Source organism: Rhinopithecus bieti, unplaced genomic scaffold (assembly GCF_001698545.2).
Source record: "Rhinopithecus bieti isolate Rb0 unplaced genomic scaffold, ASM169854v2 scaffold_27898, whole genome shotgun sequence".
NCBI lineage: Eukaryota > Metazoa > Chordata > Mammalia > Primates > Cercopithecidae > Rhinopithecus > Rhinopithecus bieti.
Window position 1 is genome coordinate 9925 of NW_016812636.1, and position 14311 is coordinate 24235.

Below are 14311 nucleotides of genomic sequence, written 5' to 3' on the forward strand. Positions count from 1 at the left end.
CACTGTGCTCTCGCTCTCCCAAATTCACAGGTTTCTCTGTGTTGTGTGGCTGCTGCTGGGTGGGGGTGGGGGAGTGTTGTTGTGAGCACTCCCTTAGCTGCTCTGGCTGGTGTTCCAGTAGGCCACATTCTCCCCACCCTCCACATTCCACTGGCTCCGAGCGGCTCGGCAGTATGGCTTGCCTAATAATTGAAGTCCTTGTGGCCTAGACTGCCCCTTAAGTCCTCTTAGGGTCCAATAGCACTTCAACTCATGACGGCAAGGCTTGTAACAACTCAAGCTCCCAACACTGAGATGGGAGATTTTCTTCTCGCTGGGGCCAATCCAAATTCTCCCTCTATTGGTAGATGTCAGCTGAGTACAATCTGGTTCTGCTTTTCACTGTGACAGGGTAGTACTGAGTTTATTGCAAAACCTCACAAACTGTGCCCTCTCTCTCCCAAACATATGCTCTCTGCACCACGTGGCCACTACTGGTGGTGGAAAGAGAGGTGGCATCAGTGTTTCCAGACTGTCATTTTCTGTGTCTTCTCCAATGTCTCTTTCAGTGATATGAAGTTAGTACCAGGTACTGTGAGTGCTCACCTACTTTTTGGTCCCTTTGACAGAGCTTCTTGAATATAGTGAGTTGTGAAAATTTGGTGTTTGGGTATGGGGATGAGTGGTGTAGGCTTCTATTCTGCCTTCTTACTCTGTCTCTGCCTTAAATTTTTTTGGATTCAGGGAGTACGTTTGCAGGTTTGTTACGTGGATATATTGTGTGATGTTGAGCTATGTGAGATATAATTGATCCCATCACCAAGGTAGTGAGCATAGTACCCATAGTTTCTCACCCCCTGCCCTCCTCTCGTGTCTATTTTTGACATCTTTATATTCATGAGAACCCCATGTTTAGATTCCACTTATAGGTAAGAACATGTGGTACTTTGTTTTCTGTTCTTGTAATTTCCTCAGGATAATGGCCTCCAGATGCATCCATGTTGCTGCATAGGACATGACTGTATTCTCTTTAATGTGTGCATAGTATTTTATGTTGTTTATGTAGCATATATTTCTACTCAATTTATTGATTCACATGTAAGTTAATTCTATGTCTTCCCTAATGTGAATAGAAATATGATGAATATACAAGTGCATGTGGGGTTTCCTTTTGTAGAATTTTTAATTTTCTTTTGGATATATACTCAGTAATGGAATTGCTAGTTTAATGGTATTTCTGTTTTAAATTCTGTGAAAAATCTGCAAACTGCTTTTCACAGTGGCTAAACTAATTTACATTCTCACCACAGTGTATAATAAGCATTCTATTTTCTCTGAAGTCTAACCAGAATTTGTTATTTTACTTTTTAATAGTAGCCATACTGAATAATATGAGATGGTATCTTACATTGATTTGCATTTCTCTGATGATTAGTGATGTGAACATTAAGAAAACCATGCCATTAAAACATTGACAAGGGACATAAGCAGACACTTCTCAAAAGGACACACAAGTGGGATTCTTATTCTATCACAATAAGCTGCCTTTCTTTTGAAAAATACAAAATCAGACCATTTGAAAATTAACTTTAATTTAAGTGATTGACAGTATGTTTCCCCTTCTCTATCTCCTTTTCTTATTTGTGAATTTTTTTTCTGATCATTATGAATCCACTCAGCAGTGTAACCTCCATTCTTAATCTGTGTGAATTGTGCTGATGAGCTACTCAGCTCTGTTAAATTCACCAACAGAAGAGTTTTAAATTTCCTAGTTGGTAATACATTTTTAGCTTGCCACAGGATACTCTTAGAACAATGACTTCTGGTCCAGGCATTATGGATTATGATGATTAGTTCTCTGGATTTCTATAAGCTTTGAAATTAAGAGGTATAAATCTAAAATAAATTGGACTCCATACTCTTTACACATTTATTGGGTTTGTTAATTATTCCATAGGAAAACATATAAAAGACTTTTGTAGAATTCAATTCTATTTCACCATATTTAGGGTTACAAGAAGGGAATTGACGTAATTGAGAGACTGAATTAACCTCAGTCATCCCATGTTATTTTTCTAGAGTTTTTTTAATGGTACTGACGTTCTTTTCAATATGTCAATGCCTAGCTTGGGTTTCTGGGGGAGACATGAGTAGCTAGTACTATCCATCTAAAACATAATGTTCATTAGTTGGAATAATAGTGTGATAAGGTAGTCTTCAAGATGATGCCCTCAATTTCTTTCCTCCCTGCATGCACATGCTGCTCTTTACATTGACAGGTAGAGTCAAATCTCGCATTTCTTGAATCTGTGCTGGTCACAATGACTTGCTTTACCAATAGGATATAGCAGAAGTCACATTCTAGGACCTCCAAGGCTAGTTCATAAGAAGCTTTGTAGTATTTCCCTGTGTGTCTTGAGACCAACTACCACGTTGTGAGGACTCCAGGTAACATGAAGAGGTCAGACAGGCATCACACACAGCAGCCAATGTGCACTGCCAGCCAGGTGAGTAACCCGTCTAGGCTTTTTAGCCTAGCTGAGCTTTCAGGTAACTTCAGCAGCAGCCAACAAACAGCAACCGCAAGAAAGACTCCAAAAGAGAACTTTTGTAGCTCCCGTCAACCCACAAAACCATGAGAAATAATGTTATTTAAAATTACTAAACAAATAATAACAATAAACAATATTAAACAATAAATAATTCCTTAAGTTTTGGAATGGCTTACTATTCAGCAAGAGAGAGTTAGAACAAGTACTAAATACTGCAAAATACTGAAAAAGTATAAGTTTACTGGTGTAATATACTTGTATATTTTAAACCCATTGACATTTCTGGACAGAGTATAAAAGTGAGCACTGATTAAATGATTCCCAAGAGTTGTCTATTGTATCTCAACATCATCATTTACCAATGGGAGCTGTATTTTGCTTTTGGAAAATATACCTTTTAAACTTCATTTAAAAAAATATACTAACAATTGTTTAGAGTCACATGCTATTTTGAAAAAATTCTGAGAGCACCAAAAAAGTGTAAACTTTAAGCCTCTAATCATATTTATAAGCTGTTTAACCCATAAATCCAAAGTCTGATGGCAAATATGTTTATGTTATGCTGATATTTGGATAAAGAAGTTAAACTAACAGTTTAATTTTTAAATGATAGGCCTTATAATTGGTATAATGTTGAGATGGCTGCAGTGGATGGGCTCATCACCATAATAACATTTTCTCTTTAATACTTTTTCAGAACATTAAGTGACAACCAGAGAGTCTAAAACTGGGTTACACAGCAGTAATAATATCAGAGTGACACTTAATTTGCAGCAGCAGGATTGGAATTCTTGCTGTTGAAGTTGTAGGTAGAAAACTCAATTATGGGTGGCTTCTGCTTCAGGCTTAGATGGTGTGTTGGAACATTTCCTGTTTAGAAGTTTCTAACACTTCCTGACTAGAGCTGTTTACAACAGAAACAAACCTCTCTGATTTTGAATTTAGCCAATTTATTGTTATAATTTGTTCATATGTTTCTACTTTCATATAGACAGAAATTGTATCTTATACCTCTTTTTCTTCAGCAACGGTGTGCCTGTCACCTAGTTGAATTTTCAGGTTTATTGAACAAGTAAAGTAAAATTACACCAGAAGTAAACTATTAAATTTATCAACTTTACTCAGAAAACATATAGCTAAGAAAGATGTATGAATCAATTCATTCACTTATTCAACAAACATTTATTAAGTGACAACAGTATACTATGAGCTAAGAATACGGCAGTAAACAAATCTCACCTTGTCTCAAACTTCATTGGATCCAGGAGTCTGTAGAAGTTTAATTCTTGCTCAATCAGCAATTCCTTTTCACTGAAGACTTGGCAAGAAGGTTGGAGAAGGCAAGAGTGTGTGAACCCAGCAGATGTTTGTGATGCACCTACTGTGTGCCAGAAGCTATGGTGCCACAGGATCTGCCTGTCTCCTAGGAAAGGTGAACACTAAAAACATTATTTTAAGCAACAAAAAATGCCAAGTATGCCAAGTGATGGAGAGGCAAAGCACTGGGTCCCAAGAATATAATGGGCACTGAGTCTAGTGCGGAGTCCAGGTGTCTCTGGCATGGTGTGCTCCTAGGTCATTGTTGTCCCTCCTTGTTGCTCCTGTTGTCTTCTTCAGTTACATCTGCTTCTCTGCATTTCTTCATTTTATAGTGTGTGGGATGCAGTTATCTCTGAACAGGAATAAGCAACTGTACTCCTGTTATGCTGTGCTTGATGCTCTGCATTGATGTACACTGGGCCCAGGTTTCCCTGGTGGACTGCTTGGGGCATTCTTGTCATCTGGCTCTGAAGACTTGTTTGCAGAGGTGTGCTTGCCAGACAGGGAAGCCAGAGATCTGGGGTCCTCTGTTGAGGCCACTCTCACCCTGCTTATCTTCCCTGACATACCTAACAGACGAAGCTCAGGTAAGTGATGCATGTCTCTTTCCTATTGCTCTCTTAGGACAATATATTTAGATGGAAGTAAATGAAAATAATGTTATTAGGGGATAAGATTGAAATCAATCCCATTTGTAAAAAAGGAAGTAGATTATTTGTGAACTGTAATACTTTATTTTTAGTGAGAAATCACCTTAAAACTTGGAACCTGGATACAAGATAATTACTTCATTCTGCAAATGTTCAAATGTTTAGTAACAAACTATATGCTAGGACTGTGCTAGGTACTAGGGATACATGATTGAATATATAGTATAAGATTCCTTGGAGTTTCATATAAATGGCTAATGCAGTATATAGACAGTGTGGTAAAAAGAGACTTCTGAGATGCACACAGGATAGGTAATAAAGGGTCTTTGAATGGTGGATAAATGTGCTTGGACGTTTCACTCAGGGCTGTTGAAGTTTTTGAAGGTCAGTGACCTCAGAGTGTTGGCGTTTTCAGGCCCTGCTAAGTACTTTATTTCTAGCTCATTATTGGCCACCATTACTGATCATCAATTGGTTCTGTCTGATCCAGCAACTCCACCACTGGGTATCTACACAAAGGAAAAGAAATCAATGTATCAGAAAGATGCCTGTACTTGTATGTTTGTTGCAACACTATTCACAGTAGCACATATATAAGTCAACCTAAATGTGCATCAACAGATGATTGTAGAAAGAGAATGTAGAAAATATACACAACGAAATACTATTCTGGGCTGGGCGCGGTGGCTCAAGCCTGTAATCCCAGCACTTTGGGAGGCCGAGACGGGTGGATCACGAGGTCAGGAGATCAAGACCATCCTGGCTAACACCGTGAAACCCCATCTCTACCAAAATACAAAAAAACTAGCCGGGCGAGGTGGCGGGCGCCTGTAGTCCCAGCTACTCGGGAGGCTGAGGCAGGAGAATGGCCTAAACCCGGGAGGCGGAGCTTGCAGTGAGCTGAGATCCGGCCACTGCACTCCAGCCTGGGCGATAGAGCGAGACTCCGTCTCAAAAAAAAAAAAAAAAAAAAGAAATATTATTTTGGCATAAAAGGAATAAAATCATAACTTTTGGAGACACATGGATGGAACTGGAGGCCATTATTGTAAGTGAAACAAGCCAGACACAGAGTAAACATTATATTTTATCACTCATAAGTGGGTGCTAAAAGATGTGTAGGTATTGATGTAGACAGTGGAATGATAATAGAGACTCAGCAGGGTGAGGGGATGGAAGGGGTGAACAGTGAGAANCTCCGTCTCAAAAAAAAAAAAAAAAAAAAGAAATACTATTCTGGCATAAAAAGGAATAAAATCATAACTTTTGGAGACACATGGATGGAACTGGAGGCCATTATTGTAAGTGAAACAAGCCAGACACAGAGTAAACATTATATTTTATCACTCATAAGTGGGTGCTAAAAGATGTGTAGGTATTGATGTAGACAGTGGAATGATAATAGAGACTCAGCAGGGTGAGGGGATGGAAGGGGTGAACAGTGAGAAATTACTTAATGGGTACAATGTGCATTATTCGGGTGATGGATTCCTAAAAGCCCTGACTTCACCACTATGCAATCGATGCTTACAGCAAAATTGCACTTGTCACCCATAAATTTATACACAAAAAGTCTTAGACCTCTCTCTCTTCTCTCATAAGCCTCAGAGCTCAGTGATCCCCTTGGATCTCCTCAGCTTGCTAAGTTTTGATTTTCCTACCTAAGGTGATTTTGGGGAGAGATAAGGGAGTGTTTCAGGAAGATGCTCTCAGGCACACTGCTTCTGAAGAAACATTACAGGCTCTTGTGGTGGCCTTTAACTATTCACTGCTTTAAGCAAGGAATAAAACATCTGTGGCTAAAATGTAAAAAACTGTGCTTCCAACCCACCCTTCAGACCTGACAGAAGAGATTTCAGAATTTTAAGGGAACAGCTTTTTCCTACCCAAAAGGGCAGAGTAGTACAAAGACCAGTGTCATGTAAGTACCTTTTCCCCATCTGTAACATAACTCTCAGATACTATTCTCACAGCTGGAATCAGTACAATGTTTTGACTGAGGTACTGGAAAAGCCTATGAGCTCATTATCATTTGAACATATGAATAATGTAAAATTTAGGCAGAATTTTACTTGAAAGAATTATTTATGCAAGTTTTAGTTCGCTGATTTATATTGCGGTTATTTCAAACAATAAAAATCAGGTTGTTATGTTGTTAGCTAGAAATATTTACAATAACACATGGTCTTGATTATCTCACGTGATGAATTGATGATTAAAGCAAAAAAAATTTATCTTAGGGAACTTTATGACAGTTTCTGTTTAACTTTGCCTAATAATGACTTCACACTGTTGTGCATATAGACAGAACTCCTGACTGAAGAGATTTTTTTGACTATTGTGCTGCATTAATTATTGTAACTTTTTAAGATCTGGGGAACATACCTTTAGTCTCAGTTGGTCCAGTAAATGTTTTAGAGTCAGCTTGTATCGTGTGCTGAGTATTGAAGCGTGGAGACAAGGCTGCTGCCCTTGCAGAGTCTGGGGGAGAAAACCTGATGGAGTATGGCAGGGAACACGCTGGGAGCATCCCAGGATGCTAAAAGCACACACAGATGGAATACCTGAGTTAGAACGGGGGAGGGTCAGACAAGGAGAGGTATCAGGAAAAACAAGGAAAGATCTGCAGGAATAGAAACACTCTTGAGAAATCCATGAGGAATGAAAAAAGAACGGCTGAGCAGCAGCAGACTGTCAAGAAGGAAACCAAGAAGGAGCAGCCAAAGAGGTTGATGGAGAATGAGGAGAAAGATGGTGACACTGAAGCCAAGGAAAGGAAAGTGTTTCAACATTTCTGGAAAAAGTATCACATGCTCTGTCTTAACCTTGCTGTTTTATGAGTCATATAGCCACATTCCTGGTTCTGAGATGTCCAGCACTAAAGATGTTTCTTTTAGTTTGCTTAACCCAGCATTTGCCAGAATAATCTGGGCTCGGTGTGAGTGTGTGCACGCACGCCTCTGTGTTCCACTAATATCTCACTGGGGCTAGTGTTCTATACAACATAAGTATAAAACACTGGTTTTTGACACTGGTTTTATCCGTCCTATGTTCAGCTGCAGCAATACTTACAAAGGTCAACTTTGATCATGTGTCTTAGTTACTAAAGAAAACGAAACAAACTAATGAATAAAACCCACCCTGCAGTGGCTCCTCACTACCTGTACAATGGAGCCCACCTGGCTTGGCCTCAGTGCCCTGTGCTGACCTGGCCTTGCTGATATCTGCCTGCTCATTTGCTTCCCCTTTCCTCCTGGAGAAGGTAGGGATGATCTGAGCTTTGGCCAGCATGGAACATGTGTCCTTCTCCTAAAGCAGACCACGTTTTCCTGAGTCCACTTTAATCTCTTTTAAGGGTATAGATCAAACAATTTATATTTTCGGGCCTCTCCTTGTCTCCCCTTCCAATATCCATAGAGAGATCTGACCTTTCCTTAAAGTTTTTGATCAGGTCTCACTCCGTTTGCAGTTTTCCTGGTACGTACTTTACTGGTACATAAATTTTGCTATACCAGCCCAGGTTTTTCATTTATGTCTCATTTTATATCATCTTTTTTCTCTTAGAGCTTACTTCACTTATTTATTCAATCCTTCCACAATATAATTGTATGTCATATAATTGTATATTTATTTTCATTGGTATTTATATATCTTTTCTGTAAAAATGGAGACTTTCTAAATAGATCTTCATTAATGTTGAAAGAACAAAGCTTTAAGTCTTTGTCTCAGCCAAAGGGAGTTCCCCGCATGAATGAAGGGATGAAACACTTGCATTGTTGCATTAGATATTATTACAGAGAAAGAGAAATGTGTGTAATGGAAAACTGCTAACTTTGCCTCAGGGAGATCATGATGATTCACTGAGAAAGTTTGAATTGGTTTAGAAAGCATGGTTCTGAGTTTTCTAGGAGAAAGAGAAAAGTTAGGGTAGGGCATAAGAAGTAATGCCCACATCAAAAAGTTAGAGAGATCTCATATTAACAACCTAATGTCACAACTGAAAGAATTAGAAAAGCAAGAAGAAATCAACCACAAAGCTTGCAGAAGACAAGAAATAACTAAAATCAGAGGTGAATGGAAAGAAATTGAGACATAAAAAACTGTTCAAATGATCACTTAATCAAGGTTTTTTGAAAAAATTAATAAGATAGATAGGCACTAGCTAGACTAATAAAGAAGAAAAGAGAGAAGATTCAAATAAACACAATTATAAATGATGAAGGGAATGTTACCACTGACCCCACAGAAATAAAAATAACAATCAACAACTATTATGAACACCTCTACACACACAAACTAGAAACCCTCGAAGAGACGAATAAATTCCTGGACACATACACCCTCTCAAGACTGAAGCAGGAAGAAATTCAGTCTCTGAACAGACCAATAATGAGCTCCAAAAATTGAATCAGTAATAAACAGCCTACCAACCAAGAAGAAAAAAAAAATCCCAGGACCTGATAGATTAACAGTCAAATTTAAATAGATGGACAAAGAAGACCTAGTACCACTCCTACTAAAACTATTTCAAGAAATAGTGGAGGACAGACTTCTTCCCAACTTGTTCTACGAGGCCAGCAGCATCCTGATACCAAAGCCCGGCTGTGACACAACAAAAAAGAAAGCTTCAGGCCAGTATCCCTGATGAACATCCATTCAATAACCCACAACAAAATCCTTGCAAACCGAATCCAGCAGCACATCAAAAGGCTAATTCACCACAGTGAAGTAGGCTTCTTCCCTGGAATGGAAGGTTGGTCCATCATGGGCAAATCAATAAAATGTGATTCATAACATAAATAAAACTAAAGATAAGAACCACATGATTGTCTCCATAGATGCAGAAAAGGCTTTCAGTAAAATTGAACAATGCTTCATGTTAAAAACTCTTAATAAATGAGGTATTGAAGGAACATACCTCAAAATAAAGGCCACCTATGACAAACTCACAGCCAACACTATACTAAATGGGAAAAATCTGGAAGCATTCTCCTTGAAACCAGCACAAGACAAGGATACCCTCTGTCACCACTCTTATTCAACATAGTATTAGAAGTCCTTGCTGGAGCAATCAGACAAGAGAAATAAATAAAGCGTATTTAAATAGAAAGAGAAGTCCAACTACCTCTGTTTGTAGACCACATAATTCTCAGTTTAAACCCTATAGTTGTGACCCAAAAAGCTCCTTAAGGTGATAAACAACTTCCACGTGGTTTCAGTACACAAAATTTGCTAGCATTCCTATTCACCAAGAAGAGCCAAACTGGGACAAATCAGAGAGGCAATTTTATTCACAATTTCCACAAAAAGAATAAAATACCTAGGAATACAGCTAACCAGGGAGGTAAAAGATCTCTACAATGAAAATTACAAAACACTACTCAAAGAAGTCAGAGAAGACACAAACAAATGAAAAATTATTCCATGTTAACGGAGAGAAAGAACTAATATCATTTAAATGGCCATGCTGCCCAAAGCTATTCCTAGTAAACTACCAATGACATGCTTCATGGAATTAGAAAAAGCTATTTAACAATTTATATAGAACCAAGAAAGAACCTAAGTAGCCAAGGCAATCCTAAGCAAAAAAGAACAAAGCTTGAGGCATTACATTACCCAACTTCAAACCATACTATAGCACTACAGTAGCCCAAACATCATGGTACTGGTACAAAAACAGACACACACACCAATGGAACAGTGTAGAGAGCCCAGAAATAAGACCACACACCTACAACCATATAATGTTTGACAAAGCTGGCAAAAACAAGCAATGAGGAAAAGTCTCCCTATTCAATAAATGGTTCTGGGATAACTGGCAAGCCATATGCAGAAGATTGAAGCTGGACTTCTTCCTTACACCATATACAAAAACCAACTCAAGATGGATTAAAGACTTAAACATAAAATCCAAAACTATAAAAACCCTGGAAGACAACTTAGGCAATACCACCCTGGACATAAAAGCAGGGAAAGATTTCATGATAAAGACATCAAAAACAATTATAACAAGTGCAAATATTGACAAGTGGCATCTAATTAAACTTAAAAGGTTCTGCTTAGCAAAAGAAATTATCGATAGAGTGAAGAGACAACCTACAGACTGAGAAAACATGTTTACACACTATGTATCTGACAAAGGTCTAATATTCAACACAAGGAACTTAAATAAATTTACAAGAGAAAAATAAACAACCCTACTAAAAAGTGGCCAAAGAATTGTCTATTCATGTCCTTAGTCTACTTTTGATGGGATTGTTTTTTTCTTGGTAATTTGTTTGAGCTCATTGTAGAATCTGGATATTAGTCCTTTTCAGATATACGGGTTGTGAAGATTTTCTCCCATTCTGTGAATTGTCTGTTTTACTCTGCTGTTCCTTTTGTCATGAAAAAGCTCTTTAGTTTAATTAAATTCCACCTATTTATCTTTGTTTTTCTTGCATTTGCTTTTGGAATCTTGGTCATGAAATCCTTGCCTAAGCCAATGTCTAAAGGTTTTTTTCGATGTCATCTTCCAGAATTTTTGTAGTTTCAGGTCTTAGATTTAAGTCCTTGATCCTTCTCGTGTTGATTTTTGTATAAGGTGAGAGATGAAGATCCAGTTTCATTCTCCTACATGTGGCTTGCCAATTATCCCAGCACCATTTGTTGAGTAGGGTGTTCTTTCCCTACTTTGTTTTTGTTTGCTCTGTCAAAGATCAGATGGCTGTAAATATTTGGGTTAATTTCTGCATTCTCTATTATGTTCCATTTGTCTATGTACCTATTTTTACACCAGAACTATACTGTTTTGGTGACTATGGCCTTATGATATAGTTTGAAATGAGGTAATGTGACGCCTTCTGATTTGTTCTTTTTTCTTAGTATTGTTTTGGCCATGCGGGCTCTTTTATGGTTCCATATGAATTTTAAAACTGTTTTCTGTAGTTCTGTGAAGAATGATGGTGGTATTTTGATGGCAATTGCATTGAATGTGTAGATTGCTTTTGGCAGTATGGTCATACACAATTCTTAGAAGGTATACAAATGGCCAACAGACATACGAAAAAATGCTCAACATCACTAATAATCAGGGAAATGTAAATTACAACCACAATGCGATACCACCTTATTCCCACAAGAATGGTCATAATCAAAAAATGTAAACATAAAAGATGTTGGTGTGAATGTGGTGAAAAGGGAACACTTCTACATTGCTGGTGGAAACGTAAAGTAGTACAACCACTATGGAAAACAGTGTGGAGATTCCTTAAAGAACTAAAAGTAGAAGTGCCATTTGATCCTGCAATCCCCCTACTGGCTATGTACTCAGAGGAAAAAAAGAAGTTATTATTCAAAAAAGATACTTTTACACATGTATTTATAGCAGCACAATTTGCAATTGCAAAAACGTAGAACCAATCCAAATGCCCATCAACCAATGAATGGATAAAGAAACTGTGGTATATATGTAGGATGGAGTACTACTCAGCCATAAAAAGAAATGAATTAATGGCAACTGCAGCAACCTGGATGGGATTGAAGACTATTAATTTAAGTGAAGTAACTCAGGAATGGAAAACCAAACATCATATATTCTCACTTATAAGAGGGATCTAAGCTATAAGGATGGAAAGGCATAAGAATAACAATGGACTTTGGACACTCATGGGGAAAGGGGTAAAGGGGGTGAGGGATAAAAGGCTACAAATTGGGTTCGGTGTATACTGATGATGTGATGGATGCACCAAAATCTTACAAATCACCAATAAAGAACTTACTAATGTAACCAAATACCACCTGTTGCCCCAAAACCTATGGAAATAAAAAACAATTTAAAAAGTGGGCAAAAGACATGAACACTTTTCCAAAGAATACATACATTTGACCAACAACCATAGAATACAAAGCTCAATATCACTGATCATTAGAGAAATGCAAATCAAAGGCAAAGTGAGACACCATCTCACACCAGTCAGAATGGCTATTATTAAAAAGTCAAAAAATAACAGATCCTGGCAAGGTTGTGAAGAAATACAACATATACACTGTTGGAGTGCACATTGGCCCCCCCATTGTGGAAAGCAGTATGGTAATTCCTCGAAAGAGCTAAAAGCAGAACCATCACTTGACCCATCAATCTCATTACTGGGTATATACCCAGAGCTATATAAATTGCTCTACATAAAGACACAAGCACGTAAATGTTTATTGCAACACTATTCACAATAGTAAAGACATGGAATCAACCTAAATGCCCATCAATGACAGGTTGAATAAAGATAATGTGGGACATTGTAGAGGAAAAATTAAATATAAATTTGAACTCAATTGAACATGAACACAGACAACGGTCACTAAGACCCGGAACGAGTTGTGTGAGCCCCTTGAGGCATTCATTCAGCGCTGCTTCGGAGAACTAGTTACTGAAAACACAAGAGACAATTGCAGAAACAATTGCACCACCATGCTGGGCTGATTTTTGTATTTTTAGTAGAGAGGGGTTTTACCATGTTGGTCAGGTTGGTCTCAAACTCCTGGATTCAAGGGACCCGCCTGCCTCGGCCTTCCGAGGCGCTGGGACTACAGGTGTAAGCAACTGCGTCCAGCCTAAAGTGCAGTATAAATCTAGTGTTTTGTTTTTGATTTTCTGTCTAGACGATCTGTTCAGTGCTGAGAATGGGGTGTTGAATTCTCCAGCTCTTGTATTGGCATCTATGTCTCCCTTTAGATCTAATAATATTTGGTTTATATTATATATCTTGGTGCTCCACTGTTGGGTTATATATTTAGAACTGTTACGTCCTCTTGGTGAATTGATCCCTTTTTCATTATATAACAACCTCTGTCTTTTTAAAATTACTTTTGCCTTAAAGTCCGTTTCATCTGATATGAGTACAGCTACCCTGCTTGCTTTTAGTTTCTGTTTGCATGTAATATCTTTTCCCACCTTTTCAGTCTATGTGTGTCTTTACAGATGAAGTGAATTTCTTGTAGGCAACCTATAGTTGGGCCATGTTTTTTAATCCATTCAGCCAGTCTGTATATTTTAAGGGGGGAAATTTAATCAGTTTACATTCAAGACTATTATTGACAAGTGAGGAGTTCTGTCATATTGTTAATTATTTTCTGTTTTTTTAATATATCCTTTGTTTCTTTCTTCCCCTCTTATTGTTCATCCTTTCAATTTGGTGGTTTTTCTGTAGTGATAAAGTTTGATTCTTTTCTCTTTCTCCCTTTGTGTGTGCTCTACCAGTGAGTTTTATACTGTTTTGTGTTTTCTTGATAGTAATTATCATTTCACTTCCAGAGGTGGGACTCCCTTGGGCATTTCTTATAAAGCTGGTCTAGTGGTGATGAATTCTGTAAGTTTTTGTCTGAGACACATCAGGACTTTAGATTCAGGACCTGATTCTAGTTCCCTGCCCTGTGGCAACAAACAGAAACAGATCCCTGGTACCCTGCTTAGGTACTAAGCCAGCGAGTTGTGAGCAGATGAGAAAATCAAATCCTTCTATTTTGCCAGGGATTCATTCCCAGGATTGTAAATATTACATTTCACTTTTCATTTCACAGAACTGTGAGATTAGAAGGTGAGCCGGGCAGCCTGCCCAGCAAGACATTAAGATGTATACAACACAGTGAACTATGAAGGAGGTGTCTTTAAAGGCATTTACAGCACATACCTCGTTTTGTTTATTTTCATTTTGCTCTTTATTTGTAGTAGTAGATAAGGAATTAAGAAAGAAAAAAGAAGTGTTTGACTAGCTCTTTTGCCTTTGAGAGTAGCATTAGTAAAATCTCCTCTTCTTTTTTTTTTTTTTTTTTTTT

The 14311-nt window shown here is 37.9% G+C and overlaps 1 long non-coding RNA gene across 2 annotated transcripts in view; it reads right to left on the bottom strand.

The window, feature by feature from the left end:
• Window positions 1-1919: 1919 nt before the first annotated feature.
• LOC108545122 (uncharacterized) overlaps window positions 1920-14311 on the bottom strand; it is a 37506-nt gene continuing 25114 nt past the window's right edge. For both annotated transcript variants that reach the window (XR_001890047.1, XR_001890046.1), the window contains 2 exons: window positions 6887-7040; window positions 1920-5010 (listed from right to left, as the gene is read on the bottom strand). This is a non-coding gene — a long non-coding RNA (uncharacterized LOC108545122). The remainder of the gene's footprint in view (window positions 5011-6886; window positions 7041-14311) is intronic.